Genomic DNA, 21,598 nt, shown 5'->3' with positions numbered 1-21,598 from the left:
GTCTATTCTTCAGCACAAACCAATGTTAAACATAATGTGGGGAGGGAAAAGCTTCAGGTACTCTTGTCACATTTCATTTTTGACATCTACATATTTAACATCCTTCCAAAAACAGTTCCAAACTGAAATGCAGAAGCATAGGGGTGTTAGTTATGTCAGCACTAGGTCTTGGGTGGTATGAAAATGTCACATATTTAGCATCATGGTGATCGGTGCAATCATTTTTATTAAATATTACATTATGAATCTAATTTTTTTTTACATGAAAAAAAACTTTTTTTATTGTCTCTTGCAAGATATGTTCTTATCAACAGGGGGGGGGGGGCGCGACCATAGAGCTATCACTGCTATTCCGCTTTATGAGTGTGTGCAAAATAAGCAAGTTATAAAATGTTTGTTGTCTCTCCTTGGTATTCAGAATCTTTTTGTTTTCCCACATAAACAATGACTAAAAATACTTGATTTCTCATGAATTCGAATGATATGCTCATACAATTTGCATGTACTAAGAAGCATAGCCTCAGATTTAAATGGACAAGAACATAAAAAAATGACTGATCATGTTTCCTAATGCTGTGTTGTTGCATCCGGTCTCATTATTAACAGGGTTTTATTTTCGTCTTTTTTATTTTTACACAAAGTCCTGTTTTTTTAATCACATATAGAAACCCCACTGTATAATGGACTTTATATTTGTGACTGGCATTTTCTATAAAAAAATTTTTTTTAGCATTTATTTGTTTTTATTAGTATTTATTACAACTTGGCCCCAAAAAGACAATATTATTTATTTATTTGTAGATTTTTACATGACATATTTCCACTGTAAGGCTGGGTTCACACAGAGTTTTATGACGAGTTTTTTGACGCACCCCACCGCAAAACTCGTCAAAAAACGGCCGAAAATGCCTCACATTGATTTCAATGGGAGACGGAGGCGTCTTTTTCCCACGAGCGGTAAAACTGTCTCGCGGGAGAAAGATGGAATATGCCCTATCTTTGAGCGTTTACGCCTCTGACCTCCCATTGACATAAAAAAACGCCGCAAAAAAACGCCTCAAAAAGGAGTGCAGAGAGAGGAAAATCTGCCTCAAACTTCCAAATGGAATTTTGACGCAGAATTTCCGCCTGCAAAAACCTTTGTGTGAACCCAGCCTTACTGGAGCTTCCATAGTAGCCACAGTTACAGAGGTGAACAGCCCAGAAAATTTGATTTGCTACTTTCTTTGTTATGTACGGATTAAGGGAGCAGAAATGGTAAAAAAGAAAAGAGTTTCCACCTTCTCCACTGGGGGCCTAGTTTGGTACACTAAATCAGAAAGTGGACTTGCTGCCATGTTCAGAATCTCCATGAACCCTAGGAGAAATCTAGAACACAGTTCTTCAACACCCGCTGTTATATTTCTACTTTATTCACAAAGTGCATTTGTATCTTGGGTTATATGCAGAATATGACATATTTTACTAACAGATACAGGTCCTGAAGAAAGGAAAATTGAGGAACACCGAAGTATGATTTTTTTGTTATTTGTATGTCTATATCCTATTAGTTCGTCCTTTAAAAATAAACTTCACATCAGTTTAAACCATGTCAAAATAATGCAACCAACATTCATAGCTCGTTCCTTATCCACAAAGAACATCCTCCTGCTTGCTTCTAATATACAGTACATGTGCATACATTGAAACAAGTCAAATTATGTATGCTGGTTCTATAAATTCAGGTTATCCATATAGGGAGCAGATATGTCAGTCTTTTTCAGAGCGTGGTAATAAGATATTTGCTTTAAAAGGAAATAGTAATGAGAAAGATATGCCATAACACTTGTTATTTGTGGCTAGAGAATATAACTCCACTCTGTTGGGTAGCTATAGAGGTTCAGAGGTAGTGGTTGCAACTAGACCCCTACTTCTAGAATCTCAGTACTATAGGATTACATGTAGAAGGCATGGGAACACTACACAATATTATGCTAACTTCCCACTGATGTAATCATGATATACAGAACTATCTCAAAATGAAAAGGGAGATTTGTATTTTCTATTATATATAGATCTATACAGAGTGATATAATCCCATATGGATAAATGCAAACTTGTTATCTGTCTGGTGGGTCCAAAAAAAGTTTGGCACCAGGGTCCAAGCTTCTTTAAGCTAAACCGTTGGAAACAAGCTGATAATTTAGTAACATATTATTTATTTCTATATATGTTTATTTATAATATACTTTTACTTGAGCAGATACTTTAGATATACTTCACATAAACTGTTTCTTAGGGTGACTATGTGCCAGACTTGAATAACAATGTATTCAAACTAGGAAGCTCGAACTTTAAGGGGGACATTTTTAAAGACAGGTGATTTCTACACCAGTCTTGATATAAAGGGCGCTGGAGTAAAGTACACCTAATTTATTAAGAGGCACACCATCTATAGCTGTCCGTGCCCTAGAAATGGGAATCTACGCCAGCTATGAACTGGTGTCGATTTCCGCTATAATTTATGCCAGTTTCTGGTGTAAATTGTAGTTAATTTGTTGGGCCTTGAATGGCCACACCCTTCCTGTTAAGCTCCGCCCCATAGATATTCAGAAAATCTTTGGGGTTTAAGAACATGTAAAATTTGCAGCCAGTTTGGAGCCAGGCAAAATTAAAGTCCTAGGCCATAAGCAGTCAACTGACCTCTGTCCATGGGGTTCTGGAGCTGTATACATATCTGCAAAGTTCCCAGCATATCTCATTTATGGCAAATAGAAGACAGGTGATACCCAATTTCATGCAGAAATGAGGGCAAATGGTGTTATTTGTGTATTAACATATTAATTGCAACATTTTGTGACTATAACTAGATGAGGGGTGCTAAATAGATTTTAAAATGTTGCTCCTTTATCCAAAAAATTACACAAATAATTTTCCCAGTGCCTTCTAGACCTAAGAATAACAGAAAAGTATTAAATAATTTGTATAAGGCCCATGTTCCCCCCTTGAGAGACATACAGAGATAAGAAAATCCAAAATAGGAAAAGATTCAAACTTGTATATAATTTCAGGTGAAGAATATAAAGCCTAACACAATTGCAAATATCTAAAGAAGTCCCTTTAGTCAAAGAAAACTTATTTACAAAGCCTCAAATGGTTTAAAAATTATATTTAAAAAATACATGAGAGATAAGAATTAACCCTTTTGTCTGCCAGAACTTATATCCCTCAAATTGAATCAATAGTGGGAAAATCTATAAAATAAAATGAGAAAATAATAAAAACACATTCATGTTTAATATCATTGTCATCTGCTATGTTTTCCTTGAACTAATACTACCAACAATTCTATGGTGCAAGCATTGCTTATTTTGTACTATATCTGACCTCCTATGTTTTCTTCTACCTATTGATGGTTTTGCTCATTGTTCAAGTACATCAGCAATTTGCTCTGACAAATAAGCCTATTAACCTTCAGTGTTTCCACAACCACTACATTTTGCTTGGTGTAACCTATACTTTGGTTAGAACCCGTTCTGCAGTTGCCTGGTTTTGTTTGATTTTGATCTATTGAAAGTACAGCATAACCTTTATGTCTTTGCGCACGATGACAGGAACACTGAGCTTTTGTCAAGGATACAGAACTAGACTTTGGGAAGTCAGATATACACTGATCTTTATGTCTCTTTTTGCGGCAACATACAATGGTGTAAATCAATGGTGCCCCAAGCTAAAAAATAAAACTTCTCTCCAGCTGCTGCTGCTGCTACATCCTAAGGTAGGATGGCAGGTTCCCCACTTGATTAGTTATATTGTAGTTTTTTTGGAGAGAGACGATTTTTCACATTTTCACATGTCCAGGGTGTAGGCAGTTGGGATTTACTTGTGATGAGGCCCCGTCTTTGTAGGAACCACAATGGCTTTTCCGCAAATCAATGTATCATAGTACGGGCTCAATAGAACGTCAATGAGTATGTACTCCGATACAGCGGCATTACGGAAAAAGCCGAACAGAAACTAAGCATTTTAGCGTGAACACGAGCGCTTCTGCCGCTTCATTTTAGCGATTGGTGGGGGTCTCAGTGCTCGGACCCCCACCAATCAAAACTTCTGACATGTCACTATGACATGTCAGAAGTTTGTTGAACGTTTAGTTACACTTTAACAATATGGTACATAGTCTTATTCTTTAGATTCAAAATGTTATTACTCAGTGGCGGGTTACATCAACTTTAACTATAGCTTAAATTTTTATTTAGGAAGGATATGGGACAACTAATGCATAGGTACACAGAGAAACTCTGTTATTTGCTACACAATCGGGAACCCTATGTATTAGGAAAAGAACAACAAAACATAAACAGCAACACAACAAAATGAATTGTCATTTCAAAATCTTTTTCTAAAGACGTTTCCCTTAAGGCTTTATTGTTTCTACTGAATAATAGAAGTTACTGAATGCAGCAATAAGCTATGGCCTAAGAAGAAAAATCATCATGGGCAATAATTTATAACATGGTGCCACAGTAGTGACTCTGGGCATTTATTCAGGCACCTGTTTGAACAGTCAAATATAACATATTATGTCTACATATAAGGAATATGCATAATGCATTTTTAGTATCAGATCTGAAACTAAGCAGAAATACAGCTTGGCCATAAATAAAGGATTCAAAAAAAAATTCTATTCATATAACTGCACTGAGCTGTTGGGTGACAGTCTTCTTGTCTTTTGGATATGGGATTGACCCTCACTCCCAAGCGACCTAAACTACAGAAACATTTTATTTATTTCTGGTTGCCTATACAGCATTAATCACTGGAATAGGGTATACACTAAAATTAATAAATAACTTTTATTGAATATGCCTTAAAATCAACAAAAATTATGACTTAAAAAAGTTCACATATAAATGAATGAATGAAGTCATGGGATATGCTCATATTCACGATTACCTCAGTGGTGGGTGTGTTTAGAAGTAGAAAGCTTAAAGAAAGTGATTATTGAGCACCATTCAAGTCATTCAGTGCATGCTCATTTTAAACTAATAATCTATATCAGATATTTATTTTGGTAGTTTGTTAACATACAGATGCTAGAGTTAGAGCATTACCAGTTAGTCATTTGGTTTAGCTCCTATATTCATCAGTCCCACAACCACATTAACTCTGCATTCAGGGAATCAAAGCATGGAAGTTATATGTGTGGCATGAAAGGCTGTTGTATTAGAGTACTAACAGTTAGTCATTTGGTGTAACTCCTATTTTTGTCAGTCCTACACCCACATTAACCCTGCATTCAAGAAATCACAGCATGGAGGACATACAGGTGTCATGAAAGGCTGCTGTATTGGAGTACTACACGTTAGTCATTCAGTGTACCTCCTATTTCCAGCAGTCTCACAGCCTCAATAACCCTGCATTCAATAAATCACAGCATGGAGGACATACAGGTGGCATGAAAGGCTGCTGTATTGGAGTACTACAGGTTAGTCATTCAGTGTACCTCCTATTTCCAGCAGTCTGACAGCCTCAATAACTCTGCATTCAGGGAGTCACAGCATGGAAGACATACAGGCTCCTTTTATCCCTTCCAAACAGTCTAGTCTGAACTGTCTTGGAAGCGCTCTGAAAAGAGTGTACTGCCTAAGCTATCTGCTTCTAAGTATTCCCTGTCACTATAGTCAAGTTATCCATAGCCTCTCCTCTCCCCTCTTTGGAGAGGCAAAGGGTAACTGGACTATAGTGACAGTTTACTCTAGACCACAGGGTCTATAGAACCAATCTTTGGTTGATAACCAGTGATTATTGCCTATACCACACCAAACAATTCTGGTTAGTAGGTTTTTAGAGTAAACTGGAGTACCAGAGTTAACACCGGAAGAACATATAAATTCTATTCAGATACTTGGAGTTGAGCCAAGGACCTCAGTGCTGCAAGGCAAAGGTGCTAACCACTGAACCACCGTGCTGCCCTATATAATCCAAAATTAATGTCCAAAAGATTTTTTATTATGGGTCTTAAATGACCACATCCTTACATAAAACCATGTGCCTACAACAATCACAGAAGGAGCCAGATGAAATGCTAGACAAGTATCCACTGAAATTCATAGAAACTGCAAAACCTCCCAGCTGTCTGACATTCAGCAACTATCCGTAAGGCGATCAAGGGGTGACACACTTTGGTTGCCATCTAAGCAGGACCAATACACTTAAAGGGCACCAGAAAGCGATCAAGAGGTGAAACACTCTGGCTTGCCATCTAAGCAGAACCAACACACATAAAGGGCACCAATGTCCCTACTAAAGAGCAGCACTATAATTTACTCTTCATACCCAATAAATTATCAAGCCTAAAAATAGGAACATATATATAACAACTCCAGGTTACAGTGACAGCTTTTCCTTCGCAAAATATGTTTTTACTTATTTATGTACCTATTTATCAGTTGCATTTTATAATATATACTGTGCCATGCACTAATAAAAGTACAAGCAACATTTCTGCCTCTACAGCATCTAGATGCCCGTGTATCAACAAGAGCATCCCTTAAAGCCTAAACCTCAATATATTAATAAATACTCACTAGAGACATCGATAAACTCACCCACCACTGAAAGGAAAGATAAAAAGACTATCGGTGTGCTTCAGCTACTACAGACAGCAACTGTGCTCCACAAGCTCCTCATGTTGTTTAGCTCTGGTTGTGGTTACATCATCGATGGGTGAAGAGCTGCAAGCCACCACTAGAGGCATATGAGAAATCTTGTTGTCCCATCATTTAAACATCAGTCCCTTATTGCTCTACTGGTTGAATTGATCTGTTGGTGGCTCTGAGAGAAATGCCTCAAACAAGCAATATAAATATCTCTACCTAGAAAATACTTATCTAGTGAGAAGGTAATTGAAGCTGTAGAACTTTACAAAGTATGTCTGCTATCAATGCTTCTGCAGGCTCCAACTCAGAGGATTTATATTTATTCAGCAAACATCGGAAATACAGATTGACATGATCCTAGGGAATGTACTCTAGCAGAGCCATTAAGTATAGAGACATTCCAGAGTAAAAGGGAGGCACACCAAAAATAGTCACCATTCCTCATGAGAAACCCTACGCGAGATCTTTACCCTTATACAGCAATAGGCTATAACTGTGAGGGTCACCACTCCACACAAGGGAGTTATATCTCAAATTGATTGTCTTCCAAACTAAAATGCTATACCCCTTCACAACAGGGGGCCATAATGAGATGGCTATCCCTCAACACCAAGGACAATACCTAAAAAAACACATTAGGGGACCAAACTGAAATGTTTACCCCAGCACACCATACTTGACAGGGTTACTGCTCCACTTGTTAGAAACGTCAAGGACCCACTAAGTGTTTTAATAGATACACATGTGTATACATACTGTACACGTACATACACTGCTTTTTAAAAGTTTGCAATAAAAAAGAATGTCCTTTGGTAAACAAAATCACTATTGTTTTCACTAGACATTGTTAATACTGTAAAAAAAATTATAGGTGAAAACAGGTGAATTTTCATTATAATGTTAAAAGACTAATTCCTTACTAGAAGCCTACATGCAATGTGTTAGCATAGCTGAAATCATTGTGTTGTTTAATAATTGGTCTGGTCACACTACGTTTTTTAAATACGTTCAGTGTATGCACCGGGAAAGCTTCCGTACTATAAACTTATCCATAGTGATCCTCGCACCGAGCGTATGCCAAAAAAGTGTCCTTTTGACACACACTGGGCTGGTATGCATCTGCATACCTTCATTTTGACTGAATAGGAAAGCATAGACTGTTGCAGTTTTCTATACAGGTGTATCCAGTAAAAAAAATAATAATGCATACCCTGGTACATATATATTTTTTTTTAAATGGGAGACTATTGGCTATGTACAGTATGTATGTAGCTGTATGCATTTTCAGTGGCATACGTTGCAACCGCCCATCAGAAGTATACGTTGGAGAATATTTTCTGATGTACATCTCAAATGGAAGAAAAGAACAAAGTGTGAACAGAGCCTAACAAGGCAATAAAAATGTACTTTGGAGTACTTAAAGTGGTTGTCCGGGCACGGGGCGGTTTTTCATACTGATGAGCTATTCACAAGATAGGTCATCATTATATAATCATGGGAGTCCAATCAGATGCTCCGGCTGACTTCAGACAATGGATGTCTGTGAGGGAAGCAGATGGCTCTAGTCACAGTAAAAGAAAAAGCGTTGACGGAGTCAAGGCAACTGCAGACACTACAGAGGCTGAGAGGAGTCAGAAAGCAAATATGGAACGCATGATGAGACGCAGGAGAGGGCAATCTCGTGAATGAGGAGAGGAGAGAGACGGGAGTGAAAAAACAGAAAAGTAAGTAAATATACACTTCGTTAGAGTAATGAGATGTCCGAAAACATGGTAGTTGATTGAAAAGAAATAATAAATAATAATAGATGGTAAATTGTGTGAAAAATTGCTAATCCAATGGAGTCAGTATACATATATGTAAGTAAATGAAAAAACAGAAAAGTAAATAAATATACAGTACGGTAGAGTGATGGGATATGCAACAAAATGATAATAAAATAAAAAGAAATAGTAAAAAAATATAATAATAGATGGTAAGATTTATAAAAAAACGCTAATCGGACTCCATTGGATTAGAAATGTTTTTTCACTCCTGTGGTTGCCTTGACTCAACGCTTTTTCTTTTACCATCAACTTTCCCCGATTTTAGCATTACCTTTCCATTGTTTGGAGAGTCACGTTCCTTTTTACCCTACATCGTTTTAGATACATTGTTTTGATGATTATACATGTATGTTTTTTAATCACGGTTCTTTGTCATTTTTGTTTGCTGCAAGTTTTATAACCATTACTAATATTTACCCTATGTCTATTTATTTATATTTTCCCTTTTAATATGTGTAATTTGAACCCTGCATTTACATAGTTTTGATGATCCACTGCGGTATCCATTACACAACATCTGATCTTTGATCTTTGACCCGCCTCCCTTTGGCGTTTTTTTTCAGTGCTTCGTCTGAATTAGTCCAATTAGTACAATTACAATGTGCTGTCATGTCTATATATATATATACCTCTGTTATTTGTATGCATTTGACTTGCCTGATGAAGACGTCGGTCCGGCGTTGAAACGCGTAGCATCTTTTTAACATTTACCCTCCATTAAACATGAACTTGGGTTCATTTTACTATTAAAGAGGCTCTGTCACCAGATTTTCAAACCCCTATCTCCTATTGCAGCAGATCGGCGCTGCAATGTAGATAACAGTAACGTGTTTTTTTTTTCAAAAACAAGCATTTTTGGCCAAGTTATGACCATTTTTATATTTATGCAAATGAGCCTTTCTTAAGTACAACTGGGCGTGTTTAAAGTTATGTCCAACTGGGCGTGTATTGTGTGTGTACATCTGGGCGTTTTTACTTGTTTTACTAGCTGGGCGTTGTGAATGGAAGTGTATGATGCTGACGAATCAGCATCATCCACTTCTCTTTGTTACCACCCAGCTTCTGGCAGTTCAGACACACAGCGTGTCCTCGCTCATCCGACGCGATGAAGTTCCTGTGGGAGGAAGTGAGTGACGTCACAGCGTGATCTCGAGAGGACACGCTGTGTGTCTGTGAAAATCTGGTGACAGAGCCTCTTTAAGCAGCGCCGTTGTGGTCCCTCTTTTCCCTTTTCCAATTTATCATTACCGGCAACTCCTTATGGTCGTTGCGTATGGGATCGGGCAGCAGCTTTTCTCCTCATGACACAGTGTACCTCCATACTACAAGTGTAATACCTGCCAGTATTCACAACTACAAGGTGAGCACGCAGTCCTTGCTTGCTCTCCTACATTATTTATTCATCTGCACTATGTGGCGCCGTGTCTTTTTTACTTTGTTTTAGTACAACAGGACAATGACCTAAAGCACTGCTCTAAAATATTCAAAATATTTTAAGTACACAAGCAGTAATAACTATATATAATAGATTGACCATTGCTCTCACCAGGTCTTAACCCTATTAAGCTGTTATGGGAGTAGCTTGACCATATAGTCCATCAAACCAAACCAATTTGTAGGAGGAACTTCAGGAAACATGGGTTGACATTTCTGCAGAGTACCTCAACAAATTGACAGCTAGAATGTGATAGGTCATCAAGACTGCTTTTGCTGCAAATAGAATATTCTTTAGTGAAATCAACGTTTGAAGTTTTTTTTCTGCATAAATAAAACCTTTTTTATGCCTAAAAGTATGAGGGTTTTTTTGGAAATGTTAGTGATAGTCTGCTAGAGTGAGTCCAATAGAGTATGCTGCAAATTATTTGTTTGAATCCGACATAAAAAAAACGTGACTGCCTCTATGGAAATCGGAGACACACCGAGGTTCAGTTGAGGCATCATGGACCTCTATGGCAGCCCTATTGTGGCTCTGTACAAAACAGACTAGTAATACGGCAGTGTGTATGAGTCCTTATTGCTTCAATAGATACACATATTATTATAAATATACACATCATTAGACAACTAGAAGCAGCTGCAAAAAGTAACCATCAAACTGACTGTAAGGGTATGGTCCGACATAGCAGTGGCTAAAACCCCGCTCTCTTGTGGTAGCCAATGACTGCACCATTTTGCAGGGTTTTCCATCAAAATCATGCAGCCATTGGCTCTCGCAAGGGATCAAAGTTTCGTCGCCACATTGGACCATTATCTAAGGGATCTCTAATTCATCAGGTTTATCTAAGGTGACTGGGGAAAAAAATTATCATAGTGATGTGATAAGCCCTTGATGGAATGATTACAAGTGACTTTTTTTTAACCAGTGGTTGTTATGCCAAACTGCGGGCTAAAGAATACAACTGTCTGTAATCAAGATCTTCCTTATACATACTGCTTCTCGTACCTGGTATCTTAGAAAGTAAAGATGCTAGGATCTCTTCATTCTGGCAGTCTAGCCATTATTTGTGGATTAATGCTTCTTAACCCTCTCAGCCAGCTGCCACCATCTGCAGCCAAATGTGCTAGTTGAGGCAGGGAGCAAAAAATGGGTCCCTGGGAAGGCCTCTTATTGAAATATGAAAAAGTGTGCCTAGTTGAGTTGTCAGCTGCAACAGTAAGATTAGGGCAGGGAAAATGAGATTTGGGCATTCAAGCCTTTGATATTGGCACTTTATGACTGCTAGCTTTGTGTTGCCTAGCAGACTGACTAAACATTACGGGTCTCTCTAGCAGCTTTATTTTTTGGTCAGCTGCCATAACAATTAACACGCTGTATTCTCACATTAGTCCAAGTTGCAGTGCTAACATTACCCCAATAAAGATTTTTCATTTTTAAGGCTTTACAGATATGGACTGTCGTGAAATACGCTGCCAGATACTTAGTGAAAATACAACTACCTCTAAATAAAAATTTAAACAGTGTTATTATGTTCCGTAGCTTGAAACTGTCAGTGAAATAAATGAGGCTAAAGGTGATGTAATTACATGATACAGAACTGAGAATTACACAACGCTTTACAGGAAACTGTGATCTCACTTTGATTGTCTAATTAATGACTGGCAATGAGAAATTTTTCCCTCGTACCAGGTAAGCAGAAGTCTATACAAAGTCATGTATCCCAATTCTTTTATAGAATGAACGTCAGGGAAGGGGTTTAAATAACCAAAACTTTAATCAGCTGACAGCTAATGACGAGTATGCTCATCTTGAGCGGCAGGAAGTTGCCGCATAATGACGAGCATATTTGTCCAGCTAATCGCGCCGGCACAGCAAGTGTGCCACTGCAATGGGGATTGGGGCAATGGCTTTAGTACACAGCCACAGCCCCCCTCTAATGGTGGCGATCAGAGACACCTTTGATCTTCGCCGCTAACACTTTATCAACGCTGATTGCAGCATACAAAGGGAAAAAGTGAGGGAGACCCCTCATTGATAGCCTCACGGGGTATCCCTGTGATGCGATCGAGGCCAATACCATGTTTAGGCAGACAGCCCAAGTTCCATTGAAGGACCTCAGGGCTGTCTGACCATTTTCCCTGTTGTTAGGGCATACTTAGGTATGCCCTACAACTGCCTGTGTACATTATAGTTGAAAATTTAAAAAAAAATTGTTAAAAATCCCCCTATGGGATTAAAAAAAAAGTTAAATTATTATTTTATCTAATAAAATAAGAATTATGTTGAATAGAAAAACAGTAAAAAAAAACACACACAAAGGCAATTTTTTTTTTACAATAAATAAACTTTATTAAATATTAGTCCCAAAACATAATATACACATATTTAGAATCATCACAACCATAAAAAACTGCACAATAAATTTGTAGCATCATTTTTTGAGGATCAGTGTATGCTGTAAAAAAAAAAAAAAAAAAAACTGCATCAAAACTGCTTTTTTTCTGCCAAAATAAATATTAATATAAATTAAACGATAATTTAAATGTACCATAAAATGTACATAAAGAACAACTGGTCCCGCAAAAAACAAAGTCTCATACAGTTACGGCAAACAAAAAAGAAAACATTTTATGAGCCCCGGATGCAAAGATGAAAAATCAAAAAATTGTTCTGGTCCTCAAGGCCAAAATTGGCCCAGTCCTTCAGGGGTTGAGGGGGATGTCTCAGGACAAACAACCAGCAGTGGAAAAAGCAGTTGCACAGGGGCACAGTAGGTAAAGGGGACCACTGCTACAATATCTTAAATGCAGGTGTGCCCATTAGATCTGTCTTTTAGATTTTGTGTTAGAGACTGGGTCACAATAACTGATGGATTGTCATAGAGACATAATGGAGATGATCTATGATACGCTATTGGAAAGCAAAGGGCCCATATGCTGTTTTTGTACAGCGCCCTCTGCTGTCTGTGTCTGCCCCTGCCTAATATAAAAGCCATATAAGGCCTCCGGCAAACAGCTGATTTTCCAGAGTACATTGCCGTCAGCTGATAATGACATCTCAGCCAATCAGATGTATGACCCAGTGGCGGAATTACCACTGTAGCATCCATAGTGGCTGCAACGGGGCCCGCGGCATGAGGGAGCCCGTGTCGCCGGCTGAGCACATTAACATTATGTGCCGGGCCGGGCGACATGGGGCCCCTCATGCCCGGTGGCATCACTAGCATGATGCCCGGTGCAAGACGCTGCACATTTGAACAATATGGCGGAGTAGGAGAGAGAACAGTGATGCTCAGAGACTGAGCAGGGACCTAGACATCATACAATGTCCTGTTCAGCGTCAGTTCGTTCGTAGGAGGAAGAACTGATGAAGCAGGAGGTAGCAATGCTCGGACTGGAAGAGGATGGTGGGAGGAGCTAGAGGGAACGAAACAGTTGGAAAAGCAGCGATCAGGACAGGAGGACAGTCAAAGGACGGGCGAAGGACAGGTAGAGCAAGTGAAAAAGTTTAAGGGAGGAGGGGCAAGTTCTGCTTAACAGTGTTAACACCTATACTATAGCCTGTCTGGCACTGCCCTCTGCCATATTATAAAATATATATATATTCCTTACCTGATTCAAACTTCACACACATTACATTAAATTGGACCTCCGGGCATTTTATATTGATGGTCTATCCTTGGGATAAGCCATCAATATCAGATCGGTGGGGGTCCGTCACCCCCGCTGAACAGCTGATAGATGGGATGGCAGCGTTCATTGCTGTGGCCTTTTCCAATTTTACAAGCACAACACCGTACACATATGGAGCGACTGTGCATTTAAGTGAACGGGACTGAGCTGCCATCCAAGGCACAGCTGCTACTGATGTGTATAGAGTTGTGCCTGGTAAACACTGAAGAGGCCGTGGCAACGAACGCTTGGGCCCCTTCAAAACATCTGATCAGCGAATGTGCCGGGAATTGGACCCCCACCGTTCTAATAATGATGACCTATCGTAAGGATAGGCCATCAATAAAAAATGTCCAGAGAACCCCTTTAACCCCTTAATGACATGCCACGTACATGTACATAGCAGCTGTCAAGTGGAAGTATGGAGCGGGCTCACGGGCTGAGCGGTCTCCATACTCAACAGATGTTAGCTCTATAATACAGCCCAATGGTGTAGCTATAGGGGCCACAGTGATCGCAATTGCGACCGGGCCCTGAAGCCAGGGGGCCCGCAGGCCCCCGCACCACGTCTAATAAAATTTACTATAGTAACTGGGGCCTATGTAATTAACCACACGGGCCCCTGTTACTATAGTAACAATATACTTACCCTCCCCGAGCATAGCGGAGGTCCTGACAGCTTCTCACATCATGATGTCACGACGCTGTGCGCCGCTCACAATGTCGCTACGCTGGATGGCGTCAGTACCTCTGCTGCGCCCAGAGCCAAAGAGGAGGGTAAGAATTACATTACGGTCTGCTGGAGCCCTGTATCTAAGCCTACCATGTGGTAGGCTTAGATACAGGGTCCAACAGACAGTATAATGCATGCGCTCTGTTTCTTAGTCTACCACATGTTACAAATTTATTTATTTTTGTATTTCTTTTACAGGTTCGGTCGTTGGACTACGTCGGATTCAATGACTACTTCGATGATGGCTTTTTTATTTTAAATAAAATGGTTAACGAGGATTGTGTGGTGGTTTTATATTTCAATAGAAAAAATATTTTATGTCTTTGTATTTTTTTTAAACGTTATTACTACCGCCTTAGTAATGGCCACTGGCTGATTGACAGTGTCCATTGCTAAGGTGAGCCTTAATGTTAGCCGGTGCAGAGGCTAACACTAGCCCCCATTATTACCCCGGTACCCACTGCCACCAGGCATACCGAGAAGAGCCGGGTACGATCCAGTACCTGACCATCTGTAGTGATGGCTGGGCACTGGTGTGGCCGCAGGCTCGTATTACCAGGCTGGGAAAGACAAAAAACAGTGGCCCTTCCCACCCTGGTAATGCTAGCCTGCTGCTATGTTGTATCTGGCTGGTTATGTAAAATGGGGGGGAGCATTACCAGGGTGGGAAGGGCCACGGTTTTGGGCTTTCCCTCCTTAATAGTACCAGCCTGGGGCCGCCCCAGTGCCCGCCATTACTACTGATGGTCAGGTACTGGATCTTCAAAAAAAACGAACCTGTAATAAAAACACAAACACGCAAAAAAACTAGTAACATAAAAAAGCAAAGCAATTATTATACTTACTTTTCCTGGGCCCAGTGCTGGAATCGCAATGTCAGCAAGCTGGGCACTATCTACAAGGGGGATATGTGGCACTATCTACATGGAGGTATGTGGCACTATCTACATGGGGGGGTATGTGGCACTATCTACATGGGGGTTGTGTGTGACATTGCACACAGAACTCATAAATGTTCTTTGTCAGGAGGGCGGGGGTTGTGAGGGGGTGTTGGTAGCGAGAGGGGGGGCCCCAGTCAAAAGTTTGCTATGTGGTCCAATCTTTCCTGGTTACACTTCTGGTATAGCCGTCCATGTAATGGCCGAATCCCCAGTGTGAGAGCCGCCACTTGTTAGTAGCTCTCCGCTTTTGCTCATAGAGTCGGGGCGCCCCTTTATGTCAGGAAGGAAAAAGCCATTTTTATATTTTTGGGGGGCCTCTGTCCAGTGCCAGTTAAGGTTCTTTTACCCTATATTTTCAGTTTTCCTGCTATTAGCTGCTCATCGCTAACATTGTGTTTGTCCCAGGTTGATTGACTATGCTAGAAATTTGTGACTTTTCTGTAACTCGTTTAGATTTGTCGTTTTCTCCATTTCCAGACCTTGGCTAGTTTGACTTCTTTTTATTAGTTTGTGCTCTCTTGTTTTGTGTTTGCCTACTGCACTCTTCCATTTGAACTCTGACTAGTCTATCACTTAGTTTTTTCATCATCCATTAGAGCTGTTCTTGACTGATATTCCTGACCCAGCTAGATGACTACTTCACTTGCTAATGGCAACCACTCATTAAACTATGCTTCACTGTCTTAAAGAGGCTCTGTCACCAGATTATAAGTGCCCTATCTCCTACATAATCTGATCGGCGCTGTAATGTAGATAACAACAGTGGTTTTTATTTTGAAAAACAATCATTTTTGACCAAGTTATAAACAATTTTAGATTTATGCTAATTAGTTTCCTAATAGACAGCTGGGCGTGTTTTTACTTTTTACCAACTGGGCGTTGGTTGTGAAGAGAAGTGTATGATGCTGACCAATCAGTGACCAATCAGCGTCTTACACTTCTCATTGTTCCAGCCCAGCTTCTTTCACTGCACAATCACACTGTGTAGAAATCACCATTAAGTAGAAAAATAAGTTGGTTGGCAGTGAAAAATACTCTTCTCCCACACATAATAATCCCTCATGTTATTTTCTGTAGGTACAGTATCCCATAGAGCGGGAACAATAGTAAATCCAAAAACAGGAACTTTGAACGCTTTGAATTCCATGTACATGTTGTATTTAGCTGAATATGTCCATTTGTTATTCAAGATGAGGAGCTGACAAGTGCTGTTCGTAGTACCAATATGAGGGTTGACCTCTCAAAGCTGGATTCACACACAGCATTTTGCTGCAGTTTATGTGCTATTTTCGTTGGCGTTTTACACAGTGCGTTTTTAGGTCAAAAGTGCTGCGACTAAATGTTACTTTAACCCCTTTCCACTCTGTAATGTACTATGACGTAACAGAAACGATACAGTTACAAAGAACTCACATAACAGTACGTCACTGTGATGGCACGGACACATAAGGTGTGCCCACACCATCACTTGCGGGGGTCGGCTGTATTATACAGCTGACACTCTGCTCTAACGGATGGAATTAGAGATAACTTCAATCCCGGGCCGTTTAACCCCTTAGATGCCGGAGTCAATGCTGACTGTTTAACGAATACGTCATGAAAAGGTCATGATAATGCATGACGTATAGGTTAAAAAGATGCCTGTGACGTATGCCAAAAAGGGGCATCCGCCAACCATAGGCTTCCACGTGAAAAAATGCTACCATGAGGTGTACGTTTATTTATGAAATCTTGTTGCATAGTCTTTTTCAGCATAACAGCATGACAGAGGCCAAGAGGACAGTCTTTTGGCCTCCATCGGGCTGATGTTGCCCTATGGACATGTTTAGCATGTACATTGGGAGCTATTTTGGTGTATGCGCTAAGCATGGGAAAAAAAACATTATGTGAATGGAGCCTTAACTGCACATGCTACTGGAGTCATGCTAAACTTGTTTGGACAGCAAATTAGGCTCAACATTAGGGCTCATTCAGACGAGCGTGTATCACATCCATGTAACTGCCGTTAAAACAATGTCCTATTTCACTGCGTGTTACGCATCCCTCCATGGACTCTAGTCCCTACACAGTGTGATACAGTCAGCGATGGTTGGTGACTGTCAGTATGTAGGGACACAGCCCTTTGACAAGAGGAATCGTAACACCCATTTGTCAATGCTCGCACAAAAAGGTGGTGGTCACTATAGAGACGGCAGAGCGGCGGTGGGGAAGGGGGGCCCAAGTTTGTGTAACAACCCAGAGCCTATGGTCTACTTAATCCGCCACTGCGTATACCTACTGAGACTAGTCATTGGCTGCAGCGATCACGTGGGTATACGGCCACGTCATTTCTGCAGCTATGTCAAAACACCGCGGCAGGAAGGAATGGAGCTGCGGTGCTGGAACGTCAGGGATCCGTGAATTGAGCAATGGCTTGTTTTTTTTTTTTTTTGCATCCCTCCTACATTGGCCAATTTTTTTTTAAATAACTCGGAAAAACCCCTTTAAATACAGTATAGTCTAGGTCTAATTTTCCATGAAGCCTAATGAGCACTACAGTAGATATTAAGGGTGCCTATTTTATGAATGCCTTGTTCTTGCAAAAGCATGTTCGAGACCCTTTATATAGTCTAGAGCGGTAAATAGTATTAATAAGATAATTTATTACTGGAGAGTGGTGAGGTAGTTTATTACTGGTGAGTTCCTTAGAGAATTGCCAGTCTTTTTATCTTTTGAGCATTGCCTGTGCTTCTTTTGAAAAGGTCAATAAATACACATCGGGTTGTCTGATATCAGCAAATTAATGTTATTTTTTGTATAATTAAAAGTTAAAGAACTTTACAATATACTTACAATATTAATTCCTCACAGCTTTCAAGATCTCTGCTTGTTCAGTAGGAACATTCATTTTTTACTTCCAGTGGATAAAATTCTGTCCATCGTCATGTGATGGACACACAGGTCCACGACTCGTTAAAGTTAGGGTATGTTCACATGATGTGTTTTCAGACGTAATTTGGGCCGTTTACGCCACGAATTACGCTTGAAAAAACGGCACCATTACGCCTCCAAACATCTGCCCACTGCTTGCAATGGGATTTACAGTGTTCTGTTCCCACGTGGCGTAATTTTACGCGTCGTTTTCAAAATACAGCGCGTAAAAAGACGCAGCGTAAAAAGAAGTGCAGGTCATTTCTTGGGCCGTTTTTTGGAGCCGTTTTTCATTGACTCGGAAAACGCGAGTTGCTACAAAAACGTCTGAAAATCAGGAGCTAATTTCGCTTGAAAACAGCTCCGTATTTTCAGACGTATTTTGCTAAGCCATATGAAAATACCCTAACAGTATGTGTATCAACGCTGTGCTGTGTCTTCTAAGGCCCTGTTCACACAGAGTTTTTTTTGCAGGCAGAATAATCTGCCTGGAAAAATCAGCTCCAGTTTTTTTGAAGTGGTTTTGCACCACATGCGATTTTTCCTGCAATTTTTACCTATTTCTTCACCGGGCAAAGGAATAAAAACGCGAACAGTTTTTGACATAAAATGCATCAAAAAATACGTTGGCCGTTCGCTGCGTTTTTTCCGTCTCTCATTGATTGCAATGGGGATTTTGAGGCGGAAAATGCCTCAAGATAGGGCATGTCGCTTCTTTTTCCTGCAAGTGTTTTTTACTGCTCGTGGGAAAAAACGCCTCCACCGCCCATTGAAAACAATGAGAGGCAGTTTCGGCCGTTTTTTGCCGTGGTTTACGCGGTTACATCCTAATGCCACTAAATTCAGCAAAAACCTGTGGAGTCAAAATATTCCTTATACCCTTCGATAAATTCCTTGAGGGGTTTAGTTTGCCAAATTGTGTTTTTTGGGGGTGTTTCCACTGTTTTGGCACGAAAAGACGTCTTCAAACCTGACATGGTGCCTAAAATATATTCTAATAAAAAGGAGGCCCAAAAACCTCTAGGTACTCAGTTGCTTCTGAGGCTGTTGTTTCAGTCCATTAGCACACTAGGGCCACATGTGGGATATTTCTAAAAACTGCAGAATCTGGGCAATAAATATTGAGTTGTGTTTCTCTGGTAAAATCTTCTGTGTCACAGAAAAAAAATGGATTAAAATGAAATTTCAGCAAAAAATATATTATTTTGAGAATTTCACTTCCACTTTGCATTAATTCCTGTGAAATGCCTAAAGGGTTAAGAAAATTTCTAAATGCTGTTTTGAATACATTGAGGGCTGGAGTGTTTAAAATGGCAATTTATGGTTGGTTTCTGATATATAGGCCCTCAAAGCCACTTCAGAACTCAACCAGTCCCTAAAAAAATAGGTTTTGGAAATTTTCTTGAAAATATGAAAAATTCCTGCTAAAGTTATAAGCCTTTTAACGTCCTAGAAAAATAAAGGGACTTTTAAAAAACTATGCCAACATAAAGTAGATATATGGGAAATGTTATCTAGTAACTATGTTGTGTGGTATTACTATCTGTCTTATAAGTAAATACGTTTAACTTTCAGTGTTTTTAAACACTGAATGTATCGACCAAATTTTACCACTAACATAAAGTACAATGTGCCACGAGAAAACAATCTCAGAATTGCTTGGATACATAAAAGCATTCCAAAGTTATTACCCCATAAAGTGACACATGTCAGATTTGAAAAAAATTGGCTGGACCCTTAAGGCCAGAACAGACTGCGTCCTTAAGGGGTTAAAGTCAGAGCTGATGACTTGTTATTGCCAACATCGTAATGAATGGTTGCTATTTTTTAAATTACAAGCCCTATGGGAGTCTAATGGTTGGCATTTGTCTGTCATTATTACATCATTATATATGGTATGTTGTTGAATTTAGTTTACAATTTGACAAAACTTATTTTCTGAAAATGATTAATAAAATGTTTAATAAAAGTGAATGAGTCTTATTTAAGCTGATAAATTAAGATTTTTTTATTAAGTGTATAAAGCAAAAGCAAATAAAACTGTAGAATGCTCAGTGGTGTCCTAGGTGCATTACAACATATACGGCATGGTGTATATAATAAAAAGGTCTCAATATGATATCTATCACACATTTAATGTAAGACTTTATGCTGCTGTATTTTAGACAAGTAAATTATTATAGCCACTAATTATTGCTACATCGTGAAACATATTGTTTTTTTCTCATCTTTTTCTATTTTATAATTGTATATTTATTTGATTCTCTGTTCTTTACATAAATATGGGGGCAGCTACCCTGCCAATGCGGCTGCTCTGAGCTGTAAACGGTAGTTCTGAGATTTGCTTTACCCATCATATACCGAGACGTGTAGTGTAAGATATTAAACAAACTTGTAAAAAAAGTATATCTCCGACAGATGCCTCTGATGGATGCCATCTGTCACCCATAGGCTCCCATGTTAAAAAAAAGTATACATTTAATGTATATGGTTTTTTTTTACTAGAAGGCTGTGACAGAAGCCTCTAACTGATGCCATTTGTCGGCCATCTATCGGCCATCCGTCAGTCAACCATCGGCCATCTGTCGGCTATAGAAATATAAGTTTTTTTTTTACTGGTGCTATGAGATTGTATTGAATTGGTATCATGACAAATTGCGTAACGTAACGCAATCCAAAATAAAGTTAAGGGTCTGTAGGATCTGTAAGAAACCTCAGTTAGAAAATTACTGATTGACTCTTATGGTAGAGTGTTGTTGGACATGCTCTGTGGCCAGGAAAGGGGCGGGGATATGACCCCTTGGTGTGAGCCTGTGTTACCTTCATTCAGCTATATAATATTAGTGTTACTTCTGAAAGTGACCTCTACCGAACAGGAAGTGTCAGCTTATTGTGAAGGCTCAGTGTGAAAACTGTACTACAGAATTTTGTTTTAATATAGATAGCGACTGCGACATTTAAGTGGTTTCAGAAGAAAAGGGCTCCCTCTGTCACGCTATCAGCACCCCCCTGGCACGATCGCAAGCTGCTGATGGTTTCCATGGCAGTCGGGGGCCTAAGAAAGACCCCCAGGTCCGCAATCAATATATACCTCTGGCAGGGCCTAATAGAATGTCAGTTTTGCATAATTTTATAATACACTGCAATATGAAAGGATTGGAGTGTATTGTAAAAGCGATTAAACAATCTAATAGTGAAGTCCCATGGTGGAACTTAAAAAAACCAAAAATTGATTAATAAGGTTAATAAGAGAGAAATGAAAAATCCCAAGTAAAAAAATAAATTAAAAACCCACTTTTTCCCCTAACAAAATGCTTTAGTATGGAAGTATGAAAATAATTGTAAAAAAAATTGTAAAAAAGCTACACATAAATAGTATTACCGCATCTTTAATCACCCAATCTATAAAACTATTATGTTATTTAACCTGCACGGTTA

General features: G+C 39.4%; 1 protein-coding gene across 2 annotated transcripts in view; it reads right to left on the bottom strand.

The window, feature by feature from the left end:
* Window positions 1-21,598, bottom strand: part of CPLX2 (complexin 2) — a 176,461-nt gene that overhangs the window by 121,156 nt on the left and 33,707 nt on the right. The gene's annotated exons all lie outside the window — the stretch shown is intronic.

The sequence above is a fragment of the Rhinoderma darwinii genome, chromosome 3, assembly GCF_050947455.1.
Source record: "Rhinoderma darwinii isolate aRhiDar2 chromosome 3, aRhiDar2.hap1, whole genome shotgun sequence".
Taxonomy (NCBI): Eukaryota; Metazoa; Chordata; class Amphibia; order Anura; family Rhinodermatidae; genus Rhinoderma; species Rhinoderma darwinii.
Note: the sequence above shows the minus strand (reverse complement) of the source record. Positions and strands in the feature narration are given on the sequence as shown.